Genomic DNA, 17,531 nt, shown 5'->3' with positions numbered 1-17,531 from the left:
CGATATGGGTCAGGGTGTCCACAAACAAACCAATATAAATGAGAAATTCAAAAATTGGGACTTAAACCCCCAGCCCATAGGCCCTAGAATATAAATTGTTGAAAATCACACCAAAGTCACCATAAGTAAAACGCAATATTTATTCAACACCATGCCATAATACCCTAATAAAAACAACTTAAAAACAAGCAGCGTTGCATGTTGGGGGAGGGATCCCTCAGATTATAAGTATAATGGGTGCTGAAGGCACCATTCACATATATAGCGGAAAAATCAAACGAGTCTGCACAGATCAAGGTCTATAAAGAAATATTACAATATTAATGTGAAGGCAAACAGCCTAAATAGATGTAGTGTCTTTTGGCAGACACAAATAAAAAGCCCAGAGTTTATGGTTGTGTGTGAATTCAAAATTCCAAACGTATTTTTCACCCTCCGTGCCTTTGTTTTCGTAGGTGGCTACTATGGCCCAATAATGTTAATTGTTCAATGGGCGTGGTGACCAAATCTGAGAGTGCACTAGCCAGTGTCCAATAATAAAAAAGTGGATGGGTCGGCAGTCAAATCCAAGTAGCGGGGACTAGCGGTTCAACTAGCGGTTGACTTGAAAAAGTCAATGAGATGCCCCAGGCTTAGCAATAAATGGAAACGTATTACCGACCATGTGTCCAATGGAGTCACTGTCCCGTTTTCAAAGTGCCTCTGTCATTCACGCCTGAGTCTCCTCAACTTAGCGCAACACCAATCTCCGGAAGGGGATCCCCACTCGTTCCATGCAGCGCAGCACTACACCTCAACAGCCGTTTCACCACAAGCGTGGCTTTGTAAAGAGCCTCCTAATCTGAGGGATCCCTCCCCCAACATGCAGCGCTGCTTGTTTTTAAGTTTTTTTTATTAGGGTATTATGGCATGGTGTTGAATAAATATTGCCTTTTTACTTATGGTGACTTTGGTGTGATTTTCAACAATTTATATTCTAGGGCCTATGGGCTGGGAGTTTAAGCTTTCAATTTCTGAATTTCTCATTTTTCCTGTATTTATTATTATTCTATAGATTTGTATTCCCCTATAATACATGTTACAGCCTGCAGACCTATTAATGCTGGCCTTATCTTTTTAACAGCACAGTAAATGGCCAGTGAACCCTGCTGAGACATTTTATAAGGCCACATATCTAGACGCAGCCAGTGCAGTGGTTCCCAATGCTGCCCTATAACGCTAGAGTCCATTTAATATCTACATGGAATTTGCATGTTCTCCCTGTGGGATTCCTCCAGGTATTCCAGTTTCCTCCCACATGTTTAAAAACAATACAGGTAGGTTAATTGGCTCCTGATGAATCTGACAATAATGTATGTGCAAACTATGTATAATCTAGGGATGCACCGATTCCACTATTTTGGATTCGGCCGAACCCCCGAATCCTTTGTGAAAGATTCGGCCGAATACTGAACCGAATCCGAACCCTAATTTGCATATACAAATTAGGGGTGGGAACCACAACATCCACTTCGAACCCAGCGCAACACTTCGCCAGGCGAAAATTTGCACAGACTACATTAATTCAGTAAAATATGTAATTTAGTCGTGGACGCCAAATACTGGCGACTTTTCGCTAGCGTTACTTTGGCAATGCGAGCATTTGATAGTGAAGATGCACACGCGTTCATTTCTGCCTATCGAAACTTCGCTAGAGATCTTGCGCTCAGGTCAATTTGCATAGGGCGGGAAATATAACGTTGTATGGACGTCTTTATTTTAAATGTTGGTGCAAATACTTACAAATTACACTTTTTAAAACACATGTCCAGGAAACCTTAATAAAGACAAGAGAGTTATTCTAATGCCCTACACATGAACCCACTGTAAAATGAATGTTGCATATGTTTGCAAATGTATGGGGAAACCGGTTACCCAAAAAAAGTTTGTTAGATCTTTTGTAGGCAATCAGGCTGAAAAAAAGAAAAGACGCCAGCGTTTTTTGGACTTTGATGCATTTTCGGCTCACAGAATATAATGTAAATGACAGAAGATTGAGGAAGATCTAGCGACGTGAATGCACTTCATCTGGTTTGACGTGGCGAAGGCACCTCTGGCAAAAGAGGGTAACGTTCAGTAAAATCTGCACTTGCGTGAATTTGCGGAGTAACGTCCATTCGCCAGAGTGAATTGGAGCCTGCGAATTGGAGCCTGCGTCCGTTAGTAAATTGGCGATGTCCCTGCAGGCGGTAACGCTGGCGAATTGTCCCTTTAGTAAATCTGCCCCCATGTATCCTAGCTTGCCCTGTTGGGGTTAGAACCCAGCAAATTAAAACAAAGAATGGATGTGCTATTTCAGATGGTAGAACATTATTACAAATAGGGGGTACTACAGATGGCATTGCCAACACACTCCCATGCTGTTTTCCTTTTGCATATGTCATGCTGGTGCTTATCTACTGCTCATTGAGTAATATAAAGTCTCCAGTGCAATCTGTTATAAATGCAACCCAAGGGACTTTTTGGAAGATGAGCTAATGTGGCAGTGACTAAGCATTAGACTCTTGTAAAATCCGTACATCGTGGCTTAGCTCCATCTTAGATGATTGCTGGAGTATGCACTCTGTGTGAAATACATTATTCATTTTATTATTTCATTGGTTTTAGAGTATTTGTAACTGTCATAAAAGGAATTGGTATCTTCGAGCATTGTAAGTTATCCATGTGATAATACAATAGGGATGCCAGTAATCCCAGCAAAGTGCCCCTCCAATCACTGCACCACTGCTCATGTTTATTAAGAAATGGAATTCTGGCCCAAATTGTAAAACTTAGGTTTTATTATTCCATTAAAACCCCAAGCTCCCATTAAAAGAATTATTATCAAAGATGGGAGAGAGTTAGTTTAGCATTTCTGTAGGTAGGACTTGAAAATAAGATGGGGCTCCTAACTGCTTATTACCATATCTGAAAATAACAATGCTACCATTTCTTTATGGCACATTCCCATCAAATTAGTACTGTACTCCAATTCCAATAAGCAAAATTTCCCGTATTTTACAAGCAAAACCTGCAACTAAAATTAGATCTCACGAGACTGACCAGTGCACATTTTGCTTTTATCAGACAACTTTATGAAAGGTTATTGATAAGCCTCCAGATATCCAAGACCTTCTGCAATGCTTCTGAAAATGCACATTGGGCAGTCTCTTTATTGAATTTAGTTGCAGGTTTAGTAGATTGGGTGTAGATGCAGTTACTTACACTGGAACTCCGCTTTTATGGATCCCTGCTAAAAACCCAAAAAAAATTAGAGGAAAATGTAAAATATAGGAAGAAATGAAATGCCACTTACGTGTGCCTGCCAGTGGATAATCAGCGTCGTTTCTGGGAAAACTTAAATTCTTAGTGCGTAGGGGATCTACTGTAATTTCTTTTTATACATGTTGTGACCTGCAGAACTGTAAATGTAATTGTTTTGTCAAACACAGTATTATTAGTACCAAGCTTTATATTTTGTCATGCTTTTATGCGACCAAAACTTGCCTCCAAGCCAATAATTTAATAATAATTTGAGGCGAGTCAGAGCAACACCCAAGGGGTTGCTGAGCAACATGCTGCTCAGGAGCCACTGGTTGGGGATCACTGATGTATTGCATTTGAGTAATTTATTAACTGTGCTTCATTCAATGTCTTATTCAAGATCTCTTGAACCAAGTCCACTTCATCCTCTTTCCAATTCAGAGAATGTGCTGGTTCTGGTCAGGGTCAGACTGGGCTGGTGGGACACTGGGAAAAAACCCGGTGGGCCCTGGACCTCATGGGCCCCACCCATTTGGGCAGGGGGGCAGCAGCCCCAGGGGTCTCCTCGCCCCCCAGTCCAACACTGGTTCCAGTTGTCCCATTTTAAGTTTCGATACTAGTAATGTATGATTTGTTATTCCATGTCTTGCTATTGACTTAACGCTGTTGTTCTCATAACACAGGGTTTCTGTTAAGGATATGTTGGGTTCATCTTTGTATGATCTTTGTTGTCTTCACCTAAAGATGTTCTGGTCTGAACCATTGAGCTGGTGGTGTTGCATCTCTTCCAGATATGATTTAATGGACTCGATATGTCTGTTTGCTGGATGGAGTTTCGGCACATCCCGTTAGGCAGGATGCAACTTTCAATGAAAAAAGTATTGAGATGGAACCCGTCAAACCTCCAGCACTGCTTTGAGCTCCATCATTCAGTAACACCTATACAGAAATGAGCGTAAGAAATGTAATTCTACATTTACAATTCAATTAGACAATTTTTTAAAAAAGAAATTGTACATGCAATATCCTCAGTTGAATGAAAACAGCAATGTGTATTCAAGCCTCATGGTGCATTTCGTGACAGATTTGCCCTCCAGCAGGAAGCAGGTTGCAGAAAGCAACAACTCAAGCATTATAATGACCATTGCTGTGTTTCTGTGTCTGTACAAAGAAAGTTAGCACTACCCGGTGTGCAAAGTTATATTTTACCCAGCTTGGTCTCTGCAGCAGGGAGGACATTTGTCCTTCTATTTCAAACACTGCCTGTTGCCCAGCTCAGCTGGAAAGCTGCTTTATCCAGACACCCAGGACATATTTATGACCTTATTTGAGATGAACGGAATGCTCTTCTATTGCTTCCCATCCTTTTCTTTGGCAACAGTAATTCTACTGATTTTACAGTTAACTGAACAACAATAGCTTCATTTTGGCACAAAGAGAAGTAGAGCGTAGGCTGCCTTGATTACTATGAACCACCCTTAGTACCCATAGTAGAAGATAAGCTTTTGTGTGGTCGGAGAACACTTTGCCAATCATGGAGTGAAAGGTCTTCAGAAAACACAGGGGAAATGGAGTCTTGAAAAGGGTATGGGCAACCTCAAGGTCACAAGGGGTTAAATTTAGTTAACATCTTAACAAGAGCCCAAGGGAGGTTTCACTGGAAGATGCCGTTCGTTTCTTCTCTGTGGTCCATAATAGTTTTTTCATTCTATTGCCTGTCAGCGCTTCAAAAAAGGATTTTTTTTTTAAATGCCTCTGGGTCCATTTTTCTTTTCAGTCTAAAGAAAAGTGTCTCTAAAAAGAAATGCAGGTGGGGAGAGTGCTCCATTTTGTTTTTGAGTTGGAAGGTTGGAAAACGGCCCCCTGCCTGGATTAGGGAAAACATAATTTGTTAGGGATTGCCGGGGCAAGTTTCCATGCCACTGCCTGTTGTAAGGTAAATACATTCAACGTGTAAATGGGCCCTTTGTCTCCCTATACATCAGCCACGCGTGTTTTTTCACTCGCCAAGCAGCACCAAGGCATATGCTAGATTTATGGCTGCTGCTTTCATACCAAGCCTTTCTACTAGCCATTTAGTTGTACTAATCAGTGCTATTCATCTGGCCGGTATTGTTCCTTAATGAGCAGCATGGTTACTGCTCAAGCCATTGTATAAGCGACACGTTGGACTGTTTTTTTCTACAAATGAAATGACATTGTTTTGCTTTAATTAAATAAAGACGTAGTGCTGTAAATAATGCTGACAGAATTAAAATGTAGTGCTATTATAGTAATTGAATGTTGCTTTAATGGTAAGCATACACAAAACCCGTCACGACTAAATACATTTTTTTTTTTTTTTTTTTTTTTTTTACGGAGAGATACAAGGAATTCAACTCAATGTTTTTTCCAAAAGCAGCAGGTGTTAGACTTCACTGCAGTAGGATAACACTTTTGTTGCCACACCATCTTCAACAAGCAGAGAACGCTGTATAATTGTTCTGTGGATTCACTGTAGCCTTGGGGTGCAGGTAAGAAATGTAAATGTGAAATGTAATTTGTAGTAGTTGAAGGCTGTTAAAGGGTTGCTGATCAGGGATGAAGCATGACAAGGCAGTGCAGTCAAAGTGGCAGTAAATTGTCTGCCATGGAAGCTACACATGCCTCCATATGGAATGCAACAGCTTCTTTTTTGTCTTCAGCTAGAGTCTCAACGCACTCAGGCAGAAACTAAGAATGTTGGATAAGCAGCCATGAGTTAGCAATGATTGGGGCCCCCTTTCTGTGGGGTATGTATTGCAACTGGTGTTGTATGGCTGCAGGGAAGGTCTGAGGGTAAGAAGGATGCTGCAGTGGTCAACAATCCAGAGAGCAGTGTGCACTGGTGCCTTTAGCTACCATCTGCTTCAAAGCTGCCTACTAGTGATGGGCGAATTTGCGTCTCGTTTTTGATGCCAGTGGCCGTTTTTGTCGCCCCTTTTCGACGAAGGACGACGAATTTTTTCGGCCGAATTTTCGCGGGCGTTTCGCGAATCTATCCGCTGGCGGCGAATCGCGCAAATTAGCTGCGAATTCGCCCATCACTACTGCCTACACTATCTTATTTAGTGAGATTCAATCTGACGCCACCTATTCAGTTGAGTGCAGCTTGGCTGGCTCTTATAAACAAAACCAACAGTTTGACAAAACTTGCTTCAACGTAGGATTAGCAGTCCCAATTTCACAGCCACACTGGTGTACAAAAATATATTCAGCACTTACAGCCTTGGAAGTACAAAGTCCCAGAGTCCTCTATTAGACTCTCAGCAAACAGTCTCTTAGGAAGGGTTTTCTGTACCTCTCTCCAGTCACTTGTTGCTTTCACAAACACTTCATCTCAGCAGAGAAATATAGTCAGTTGCCCCAGTGAGGCTTACAATCTAATTACAGTTCACAGAGGAATCCCATGGAGACACATAACATGCCAAGGTATATACTGAAGGCAATTACCAGTCTGATGCCTCCTTTCCTTATGGCACCCTATGTAACCACACAGGTTGAGCACTTGAAAATCCAGCCATGTATGACTGCAAGCTTGACATATCTAATTGCATTTTGGTGCATGTTTTGTATGCAAAAGAGGTTGAATTTTGCAAACTTACTTGCATTTGCATTCACATTTTTATCTTTCATATTATATATTGCAATGACATATCCTGCAATACCTTACAGAGATTATACAAGAGTCTCAGCCCAAGTGGAGCTTAAAATCTAAGGTCTGTATCACACACACATTAGGGTCAGGCAAAATTAACCTGCCATGATATTTCTTTGACATGGGAGAAAACCAAAGGAAACTCACACAGACACATGGAGGACACACTACTTGAAGATAGGTCGATGATTGATGTTGCCCGCAATTTCTACCAAAAGATTTTCTCTTCTCTGCAATAGACTCCAGGCCTCATATAGTCCCTCTCCAGCATATATAGTCCCTCTCCTCAACATTCACTCCACTTTAGCCTCCTTGACCTGAGAGCGGTGATTAGTTTTTGGTGGTATGGCTGACTGAACGTCTAGGACTTACCCACTTAGGAGTAGTGGGAGTTGGGCTGCTTTCTCTTAAGCAAGTGTACTGCAACCCAATGTCGTAAGGAACTGCTAAAGTCTGCACTGCATTAAGTCAGATGATCTGAAAAACAATATCACTTCTGGGAAATTGGGTTCAAATGATGATGTGGGAGTGGACTCTGGCCCACCAAAGTACCTGATATCAAGGACCCACTCTCCCAAAGATTAGACAGAAGACATTAGACTTTGATGAATAAGAAAGAGAGAGACAGAGAAAGGGTCCACCAGAAGAATTCATGAAAGTAGAAGGAGAGAAGACACCTGAGTAAGCTTGTGCCTTTGTTTTCTGCTACATAATAGGTAGGAAATAAGTGTGCCTTCTTCCCTTCTACATTGGACTATATTGGGCTTGGAGCAGCCAGGGACTGAGAAGCACCAGTTTCTATACTTAAAGGGGAACTTTAAAAAAAAAAATGAAATGAAAATTGAAAATAAGCATCATCATACTGAAATAAGAAACTTTCTAAATACAATCAATTAAAAATTCTGCATCGTTTCTGAAATAATCAAGTTTATCTTCACTATCCCTCTCTCAGTATCTGTGTCTCTTCATTCTGTCTTCATGCAGCAGTTGGGTGTCAGATATTTATTGACAGTTAGATCCAATATATCTTATAGGGGGGCTTACTTTCCTAGCAGATGAATTAGAGCTCAAATACAAACAACAACTGACTTTTGCACAAATCCTGCATGTAGAGAGACATGATGTCTGGTGATTTTAATAGAGTGAGCTCTAATACATCTTTTAGGCAAAAGGAGCCCCCCCATAAGATATATTGGATCTAACTGTCAATGAATATCTGACACCCAACTGCTGCATGAAGAGAAAATGAAGAGAAACAGATGCTGAGAGAGAGGAAACGTGATTATTTCAGAAACGGTACAGAATTTTTAATGGATTGTATTTAGAAAGTTTCAGTGTAACAAAGCTTTTATTAAATTTTAATGTTTACACGAATTCCCCTTTAAATTTAGGGCAAGTTTAATTGTGCTGTCTCACCAGAAGATTGTCTGGCCTTTGAAAGTCCAGTCCAACCCTGCCTAGGGATGGCCTGCTGGGTTTTTTTTCTATTAATTGGGGATATTTTTCTATTAACAAGGAGTAGCAACAAGAATACAGATCATAGTCTTGAATCCCAACATACAACAGCTCATTGGGCTGCTCAGGCATATTTATTTGCTTTTAGGTTCTTTTACTAAAACAGCTGAAGGTTGTCGGTATGCAACATTATAAGGTCTTCTAGCTCCATGCGCTTGTCAAGTCACAGTAATTAGATAAATGTGCTAATCATGCCCCACTGGGAGAAAGCTGACAAGATTAATTAGTGGATGAATTTCATGTGAATAAATGTTGGGCGGAATCTCTAATACAGATGGCTCCGTTTATCCTGTCGGCTGAGTCCCTGGATCCACTTCATGTTCTAAATATCTGAGAAGTGTCTGGGAAAGTGGTTGTATTGTAAGAGCTTCCTGAAACTGATTGGTGCCGAAACAGGGGTACGGTCTCCCCTCACTATCTAGAATCTGTTTCTTGGCAAAGTGATAATAACAATTTCAAGCCTTTTGTTCAGCCATTTTAATGAGGGTCATTATGTTGAGCAACCGAGCGTTAATTACTGATACCATTGGTGGGAATCTGTTATAAAGAATCAATCACCCTGCGCACAGTGAGATGCCTGTTGATTGAGGCTCAGTGATTCTGGTATGCCATTAGTTCTGAGAGACTTTAATTACTGAAGATGAGGCCTTAATTAATTATATGTTTTCTCAGCTCGCTCATTAAGTACCTTGCAGTCTTTAAAGGGTCAGGCCACACAAGCAGATTCGGGAAGATTAGTCACCCCGGCGACAAATCGCCTCTTCTTCGGGGCAACAATCTCCCCGAACTGCCTTCCCCCTGCCTCACAAGGAAACTTCGGGAAAACGAATTGCCGCAAGCGATTATGATTTTAGCCGGTGGAGGGCAGGGAGAAGGCAGTTTGGGGAGATTGTCGTCCCAAAGAAGAGGCAATTTGTCGTTGGGGAGACAAATCTCCCCGAATCTGCTTGTGTGGACTGATCCTAAGAACCTGTGGAAGGTGATAAGGAGATTGGTGGCCAGCCAGCAGTTAGACAGTAGTGTATAGGCCAAAATGTCAGTCTGAGCCAGTAATGTCTTTGGAGAAATAAAGCAAATGTAAAACAAATGCATATTCTATTAGCTTTAATGCACCTACAAATTGCATGTGGATTATGAATAGTTTCAGCATTTGATCAGCATGTACTGCCCATGGCGGGGGCCCCCAACCTATTTTACCCATCAGCCACAAATAAATGTAAAAAGATTTGGGGAACAACACAATATTGAAAAAAGTTTGTGGGGTGGGGGGTACGAAATAAGGGCTGTGATTTAGTGATATGGTATATGAAAAATTCGACCCGCACCTGACCCTTACTCCCCGTACACTCATATTTATATATACACACCTGCCCCACCCCACGGTGATGCAACAGAAGGGGCGGGGCGCAAGTTTATAAAAAGGACTTGTTTGCCGGAAGTGGGGCACTAGAAGGTCTCAGGCGGGGTTGGACGCAGGCTATAGTTTAGCACGTCAGCCACCCGCAAACTTTGTGCCGCAGTTTACCTGAACCTGGCCGACCCGAAAGCAAACCCTCCGTTCCTGCCGGCTTTGGGTTGGCCCGCACGTCACTATTGTGATTGGCTATTTGGCAGCCCCAACTTGCATAAATACCACAATAACCTCTAGGGGACATAAAAAATCCAAAACATTTATGTTTTTGTTCACCGAAAAAAAAATTGTAATCTATTTACCCTTAAATGTTTGATTTTAAAAAATGTAAGGGGTCATGTGTTACATTTTAAAAACCCAATGAATGTAAAAAAATAACAAAAAAAACGGGAAACGTACACAACTGGTCTTAAAAACCCAAGAGGAACCCAACTGTCGGCATGAAGCGAGGTGGCTCAGGCAGTCCCATGTTTTGTATATCTGTTGCCTTGTCTTCTAAAATGTTTGTTTTTATTTGCCTTATTTCTCTATTAGTGGTGGAACAGATTTTGTACCAACAACAAACAGCACCACAAAATACCCAATGCTGATCTCCAGTTCTTTTCACGGGTTCCGAAAAGTCTACTAATTGCCTAATTAGCTCCAAGGGTTAGTTCACACGAGGATATTTGGGGAGATTTTGTCGCCTGGCGACTAATTGCCTCTTCTTCTGGGCAACAATCTCCCCGAACTGCCTTAGCGTGTCTTCCCATAGGCTATAATGAAAAGTCGCCTGCGCTAAAGCACACGTGGCACTGCGTTTTCCGTAGTCGCCCGAAGTTGCTTCATGGAGGAAACTTCAGGCGACTTTGTAAAACGCAGCGCCGCGTGTGCTTTAGCGCAGGCGACTTTTCATTATAGCCTATGGGAAGACACGCTAAGGCAGTTCGGGGAGATTGTTGCCCAGAAGAAGAGGCAATTAGTCGCCAGGCTACAAAATCGACCCGAATCTCCTCGTGTGAACTAACCCTAATGCTCCACAGTGTTCACTATGGAGTTACCACATATTGTGTACTGAACTAATTGTGATGAAAGTAATGGGCAAGAGACAAACAAGCTACTAGAAAATAATTACATGGAGTGTTTCTCTATTAGTACCTGCACCGTATTTTATTTTAGTCAACAGCCTCTTGAGCTTGTACAAAAAGTGGTATTTGTCATTTTCATAGAAACTTGATAATGACATTAATTTATCTTAATGGCCTGTTCTATTGTTATAAATAGTAAAATTAGCTGAAATTGTCGTGCTTTTGCTGGTTTTGGATGGCTCAAGGGGGTCTCCAGCGCAGTCGATGAGTAGATAATATGGTGTGCTTGACAGATTTTCAATAATTTGTTATGTGGAACATAACAAATAAGTAATAAGTAATGCCAGCACCATTAATGCTCATTTTCCTTTAAATTCATTACTGCCCTTTTCCTTTTTATCTTTTTTTAATGCCCGGACCATTTTTTACATTTCAAGTGGAACCAAAAAAGCCTATTCATGTAGCCTGGCTGCTATTAACGTTCTGTACACTGAGAACATCCTGCACAAAACAAGTAGTTATGAAATGATTAGGTTGGAGGCTGCGTATGATGGAGGGGACAAAATGCTTTGCTGGGGTGGACATATTTTTTCTACCTTTGTCCCCCCAAAACTATTTAAATGTGTTGATCTTGCAGCACCTGAAATGACAGACCATATGGGGGGGGGGTCTTCATTTTGGGGCCCCTATATGCCACGTGCTTAGGTAAACCTATACATATTAGGCATAAAACTGTTCAGAGGACCCCAGCCTTTCATATTTGGGGTGATTTGTCTTGATACCTAATAGTATGTGGGAAATACAATGCTGCAGGTGGATTTTTGGAAATGTCACCAAAATCACCAAATTTAGGAAAGGTTTGAGGCTTGGTGCTTTGGGATACAAAAACATGCATACCCCGCACCCCCTCAGGGCCCCCCGGCAGACCGTGCGCCACAGAAAATGCGGCCATATGGAGGGGGCGGGCCCCGGCTGTGCGTCACCAGGGCCAGCCCCCCTCTAGTTACGCTACTGCATATTGGGCATCAAATTGTTCATCACCTAATGATGTGTGGGAGATATGATGCTGTAGATTGGAAGCTCTGAGGTAATTTTTCAAAGAATTCACCAATTTCTATAAAAGAAAATTACAACTTTAGGAAAGAGTATGAGTAAATCAATACATTTACCCATTTTTGATTTGCCAGAACCTGCTCTTTCTAATAATGGGTAGTTTTTTAGGATAAACCTCTTGTTAGTGGAGTGTTTGGCCTTGAAATCAGAAGTATGCCGTTTTGTGGAGCAGTGCTTTGGAAATTTGGTAGTGTACTGCTTGGAGATTACTGAGAAATCTCTATAAAACTATATATATATATTTGGTATTGGCGTGTTCAGGAGACATGTTCTTGTACATAAAATAAATTATATTTCTGATATATGGAATTGTACTATGTGAAACATGATTTTTTCCATTGTATTACATTCATTAAAATCCGTAGTAGCGTCCAGGGCACCAAAACACTGGCGAAGTAGTGTTAGCATTACTGCGGGAAGCAAAGCGAAGTTGCGCTAGCGTTGGCTAATTTGCATACCGCGGTAAGTTATAGCTGAATGGCCGTAGATGTTGCAGCAAATACATTACACTACACACACCCGGGAAACCTTAATAAAATAAAATAGAGTTGTTATATTGCTCTACACATGTGCCCAGTGTATAGTTTATGTGCCATATGTTAGGAAATGTAGGGGGGGAAGCCGGTTACCCCAGGAAAAATTGACACTCTTTTGCAGCCTATCACCCTGAAAAATGAAGTTGCCAGGGTTTTTTGGGACTTAGAAAAATTTTCAACTAAGTTTTGAGGAATTCCTATCTACTCTATTGCACTTCGCCTGGTCTGAGGTGGTGAAGGCAAGTCTGGCGCAAGAGGTAACGTTCATTAAAATCCGCATCTTAGTCAATTTGCGTAGTTACATCCATTCGCCAGAGCGCAACTTCGGCAGGCGTAAGGAAGCGAAATACCGCTAGCTCTTTCACTAGCGAAGTTACACCACCAACCGTTAGTAAATCGGCAAAGTAACGATATGACGTCATGCTGGCGAATTTTTGAAGCACTTGTAGTGTGGTAGGAAGTGTTCATTACACCTCTTGGCCAATAACTAGATTCGTGAAAGTAAACTAGATACATGGGCTTTTGCCCAGCAACTAGGGAAAAGGAGGAAGGGTAGGAAATTAAAGCCATAGGGGCATATTAACCCTATCGGTACCTACAGGTACTTACAAATTTTCCAGCAAATATATTGCTGACCTAGCCTTGGTTGGTATTTTACAGATTAAGTTGGGCTATTATTTAGGATAAGTGCTTGGTAGCAGCAGGTAGAGTAAGGTGTGAGTAGCAGAGTTGGGTATGGGCCTGGGCCACCCCCACCATCAAACCCAGGGCCCTGTTGAGAATATCTATGGGTGTCCTACCCCTTCAAAGCCAGATATAACTAATAGGGGAGCAGAGGTTAATTTAAAAAGATTATATTAATTTATATTGACAAGTTAAAATCTGGAATGTTTCAGAATCATTAGACACCTCTTCATTAATTTAGAGAGCTACGAGCTTCTTGTCTAACTCTAAAATATTTTGTGTTTAAGATCAGACTGATGAAATCTGATTATTGATGCCATCCATAAGAGGCAAGAGCAGATTCCTATATGAGCCATCATGCTATAGTTGAACAACTACAATGTCCAACAACACGTCCAATGCCTTACAATTTCCAACAACACAGTAGTCTGACCCATGCCCTTTTAACAGCATTAGAGGAACAGGAACACCTTTGTAAAGGATCAGCAAATTCTTCCAGTTGATAAAAACCCTGCTGGTACGTGATGCCAAGTTGCACATAATGTATGTGTTGGCTGCATTCCCAGCTTGTGCTTATGATATTTAACTACTTCTTCTGTCTTTAGCTGGGACACTGTGATGGCTTAATTATTTTTTAAAAAAAAATCAACTTAGTTGGTTTCCACCATGTAAATGTTGCTGATAACCAGCCAATGTTCATGAGCAAGTTGATCAGTGATGCAGCTTCTCCTGCTGTGGTTTAGCATTTCCTTATTGGGTATAATGAGCTACACACAAACAATTGTTGGATTATGCAGAAGGTATATCTACCTAGTCCTGTCTTAGTTGGTAATGGATTTTGTATGTAGCCTGACTTGGTGGCTGTTAGTTACATGTGGGTTCAATGTTCCTCTGGAAATTGTTGCTTTAGCAGATGGCAGTGGGGTGGGGGTGAGGAGGTTGCTGAACGCAAGTTAGATGGAGAATTGGGGAGAACGGCAATTTGCTCTCCTAGTTAAACCTAAACCCCAGCTTGATGACTAGTTTGGTGAGAATTGGGGAGAATGGCCATTTGCTTTTCTAGATAAACCTGAAAGCCCAGCCTAAAGGCCAGTTAAGTTAGGGTGTATATTATATTACTATTACTAACAGGTGCCTATTGCCCTCTACGCCTATTACTAACAGGCGTCAAGAACAATTTGCTAGGGAAAAAGACCCTCGCTAGAGCAGTTTCGCACCCTATCGCCAGACGAATTTTTGCTCAGCTTAATGATCGTTACTCCACAAATTCACTTAACTGCGAATTTTACAGAACATTACCTCTTTTGCCAGAGTTTCCTTCGCCTCCTTAGACTCACCGAACTGACTACATCCTCCTCAATCTTATGTCAGTGACATCATATCCTGTATTCTGAAAAGTCACAATAGTTCTAAAAAATTTTTAAAGTGGGATTGCCTTCAAAAGTCCTAGCTATTAAAGATTTTTGTATTCACATTTCCAACCATTTGAGGGGCTCGCCACATTTGTTTTAGGGTGGGCTCATGTCTAGGGTATTAGATGATCTCTTTTTTGTCTTTATTTTGCTTCCTTGGACATTTGTAAGCATTTGCACCAACATCTCTAATAAAGAAGTCTATACAACCTATATGTACCTGCCCTATTTAAATTCACCTAAACATAAGAGTACTAACGAAGTTTCGCTAGGTAGAAATGAACATTAGCAAAAGTTCGCTAAGAAACGCTGACAAATTACCGCTAGTGAAACTTTGCCAGCGTTCGGCTGCTGAGACGCAACTTCGTATTTTAGTGACTTAGTGTAGTGGTAACGAAATGGTGCAAAGTGTGACAGATCGTTCGCTGGCGAAAATTCGCCCTTTAGTGAATGACTAATACATCAATATCTTTCTATATATGTTCTCATTTCATGAGTTAAGGAGGCAGTGACCAAAAGTTGGTCCTTCAAGTGGGGCTTGAACTAAAGACATTTGACAACAACTATATTGCACTAGGTAGCCATCCCTAGGCATTTGGTATCCTCTGTGTTATCCCACAAAAAGGGTGGTTCCCAAACTGTGGTACTGGTTATCCTGTGGAGCCCAAAGTGGCAAAAGGAAGGACCCAGTCTGATGACCAATCATCTGGTGTTTTTTTTTTAGGCGTGGCCAGAATTACTTGCGTACATTTCACTTAGAACTTTGGCCAAAAGGATCTATCCTTCTGGAGCCACATGATTTGAAGTGCTTTGCCATCAATTTCTGAGTACTACTTTGTTCTTTTCTGCGCCCTTAAATACAGGCCAGTGTTATACAGAGCTCTGGATACGATTGATTTAAGACCTTTAGACTAAGGCGGCAGCTTATCTGTCCGTGTATGGGGCTCTTCGATGAGGCTACCTGACTAATAGCTGGCACTTTTCATTTTCACGTTGGATCGAGGACCTCATCGGCTCTTTGATGTGGTCCTGGGTCTGACAGCCCCTATTCTGGTCATGGCCCCTTAACTAGGGCAAAACGATCGGATTACTTTATTTATACAATCATCTCTTGCTTGACGCGTTTCGTGTCACCAGGGACACTTAATCATAGGCTTGAGCATTTACAAACATAGAACAGTATTTAAAGGCTGAGCCAGCAATCAAAAAGGAGGAGGGGGGAGGAGGAAAGTATAAAGAGACCACACATGACAAATCTAGTCCAGATTTAAAGGCATCACGTGTCTAATTACAAAAAACAAATCAAGGACAAAAAATACATAAAAGACACAAAACCAAAGGTCATTGTTAAAGGCGATTGTGCAAAAAGTTGTAGAAATGTATCCAACAGAATATTCATTTGTAAATCGATAAATAGATAGTCTAGAAAAAAATATTTGTAATCTCTCATTAATATAAGTATGAGGGATTACAAATAATTTCTTTATGAACATAACTGTGTCACAGTTGACTTTTGAACTGCACAGGTCTTGGCTTTTTAAACACATTGTTCTCAATGGCATAACATTAAATGCTCCATGTATACCCTGACACGGGGAAGGAAGATTAGATCGCCTGCCAAGAATTATGTGTTTCAACTCATTAAGGTTAAAGGGCAGGTGCAATTACAGACTTCATTACTGGAGCAGGAGAACGCTACTGTCACACTATTTCATAGAAAAAGAGCTGGGGTAACATTCCGGTGCTATTACCCAGGAAAAGAAACCAATTTAATACCTCGATAAAAGCTGCCAGCATATAACCATATCAAGTGAAATTGCTTTGTAGTGAGTATGTTTCAGCTAATAATGTCATTATTTTTCTATTGCACCAACATTCAAACAACCATTCAACGCTTAAGTACAGAGACAACTAAATTACAGGTAATGAGGCTGCTGGAATTGTCTCACAGAAGCAACCAGAAAGCTACACAGAGCACAGGCCTTGTACATCATTTATACTATACTTGGTCAGCCTGTAGTTGCACAGTGATTGAAAAGAGCCACCTACTGTGCTCCCACCCTCAGCCAGGGCTGTGTTTAGGTCTGGTGCCAAATTTATAGCGACCCCCGACGTATCAATGTGACATCATGTGCACCGGTGTGTGTGACGTCACTTCTGCCCTATGTCACTTCTGCCTTGCTATGCTCCAAGGCCTGCCTTTTTTATTTTTATTCAGTTATTTAACCACCCCAAACGCTGCTGCCTTAGGCACAGGTCCTTGGGTGCCACCTGAGGGCCACCCACAAAAACTGCTGCTCTAGGCACAGGTCCTCGGGTGCCTATATATATATATACACGCCCCTGCTCTTAGCCACCTCCCATCTAAGAGTAAGTAAGGTTGAAAAAAGACACGCCCATCAAGTTCAACCTTTTAACACTATTTTAACCTTCCTAACTGCCAGTTGATTCAGAGGAAGGCAAAAAACCCATTTGAAGTCTCTCCAATTTGCCTCAGAGGGGAAAACAATTCCTTCCTGACTCCAAGCTGGCAATTTGACCAGTCCCTGGATCAACTTGTACTATAGATCTGGGGATCATGCAAAGCACCATCTTGAAGGCATTATCTTGAAGACTTCATCTTAAAGAAAAACTATACCCCCCAAACAATGTAGGTCTCTATTAAAAGATACTGAGTAAAACAGCTCATGTGTAAAACCCTGCTTCATATAAATGAACCATTATCATAATAATATACCTTTTTAGTAGTATGTGCCATTGGGTGATCATTAATAGAAAATTGCCATTTTAAAAAATAAGGGCCGCCCCCTGAGATCGTAAGATTCACTGTGCACA

Source organism: Xenopus laevis, chromosome 2S (genome assembly GCF_017654675.1).
Source record: "Xenopus laevis strain J_2021 chromosome 2S, Xenopus_laevis_v10.1, whole genome shotgun sequence".
Classification (NCBI taxonomy): domain Eukaryota; kingdom Metazoa; phylum Chordata; class Amphibia; order Anura; family Pipidae; genus Xenopus; species Xenopus laevis.
The sequence above is the reverse complement of the archived record's forward strand: the minus strand, read 5'-3'. Positions refer to the sequence as shown.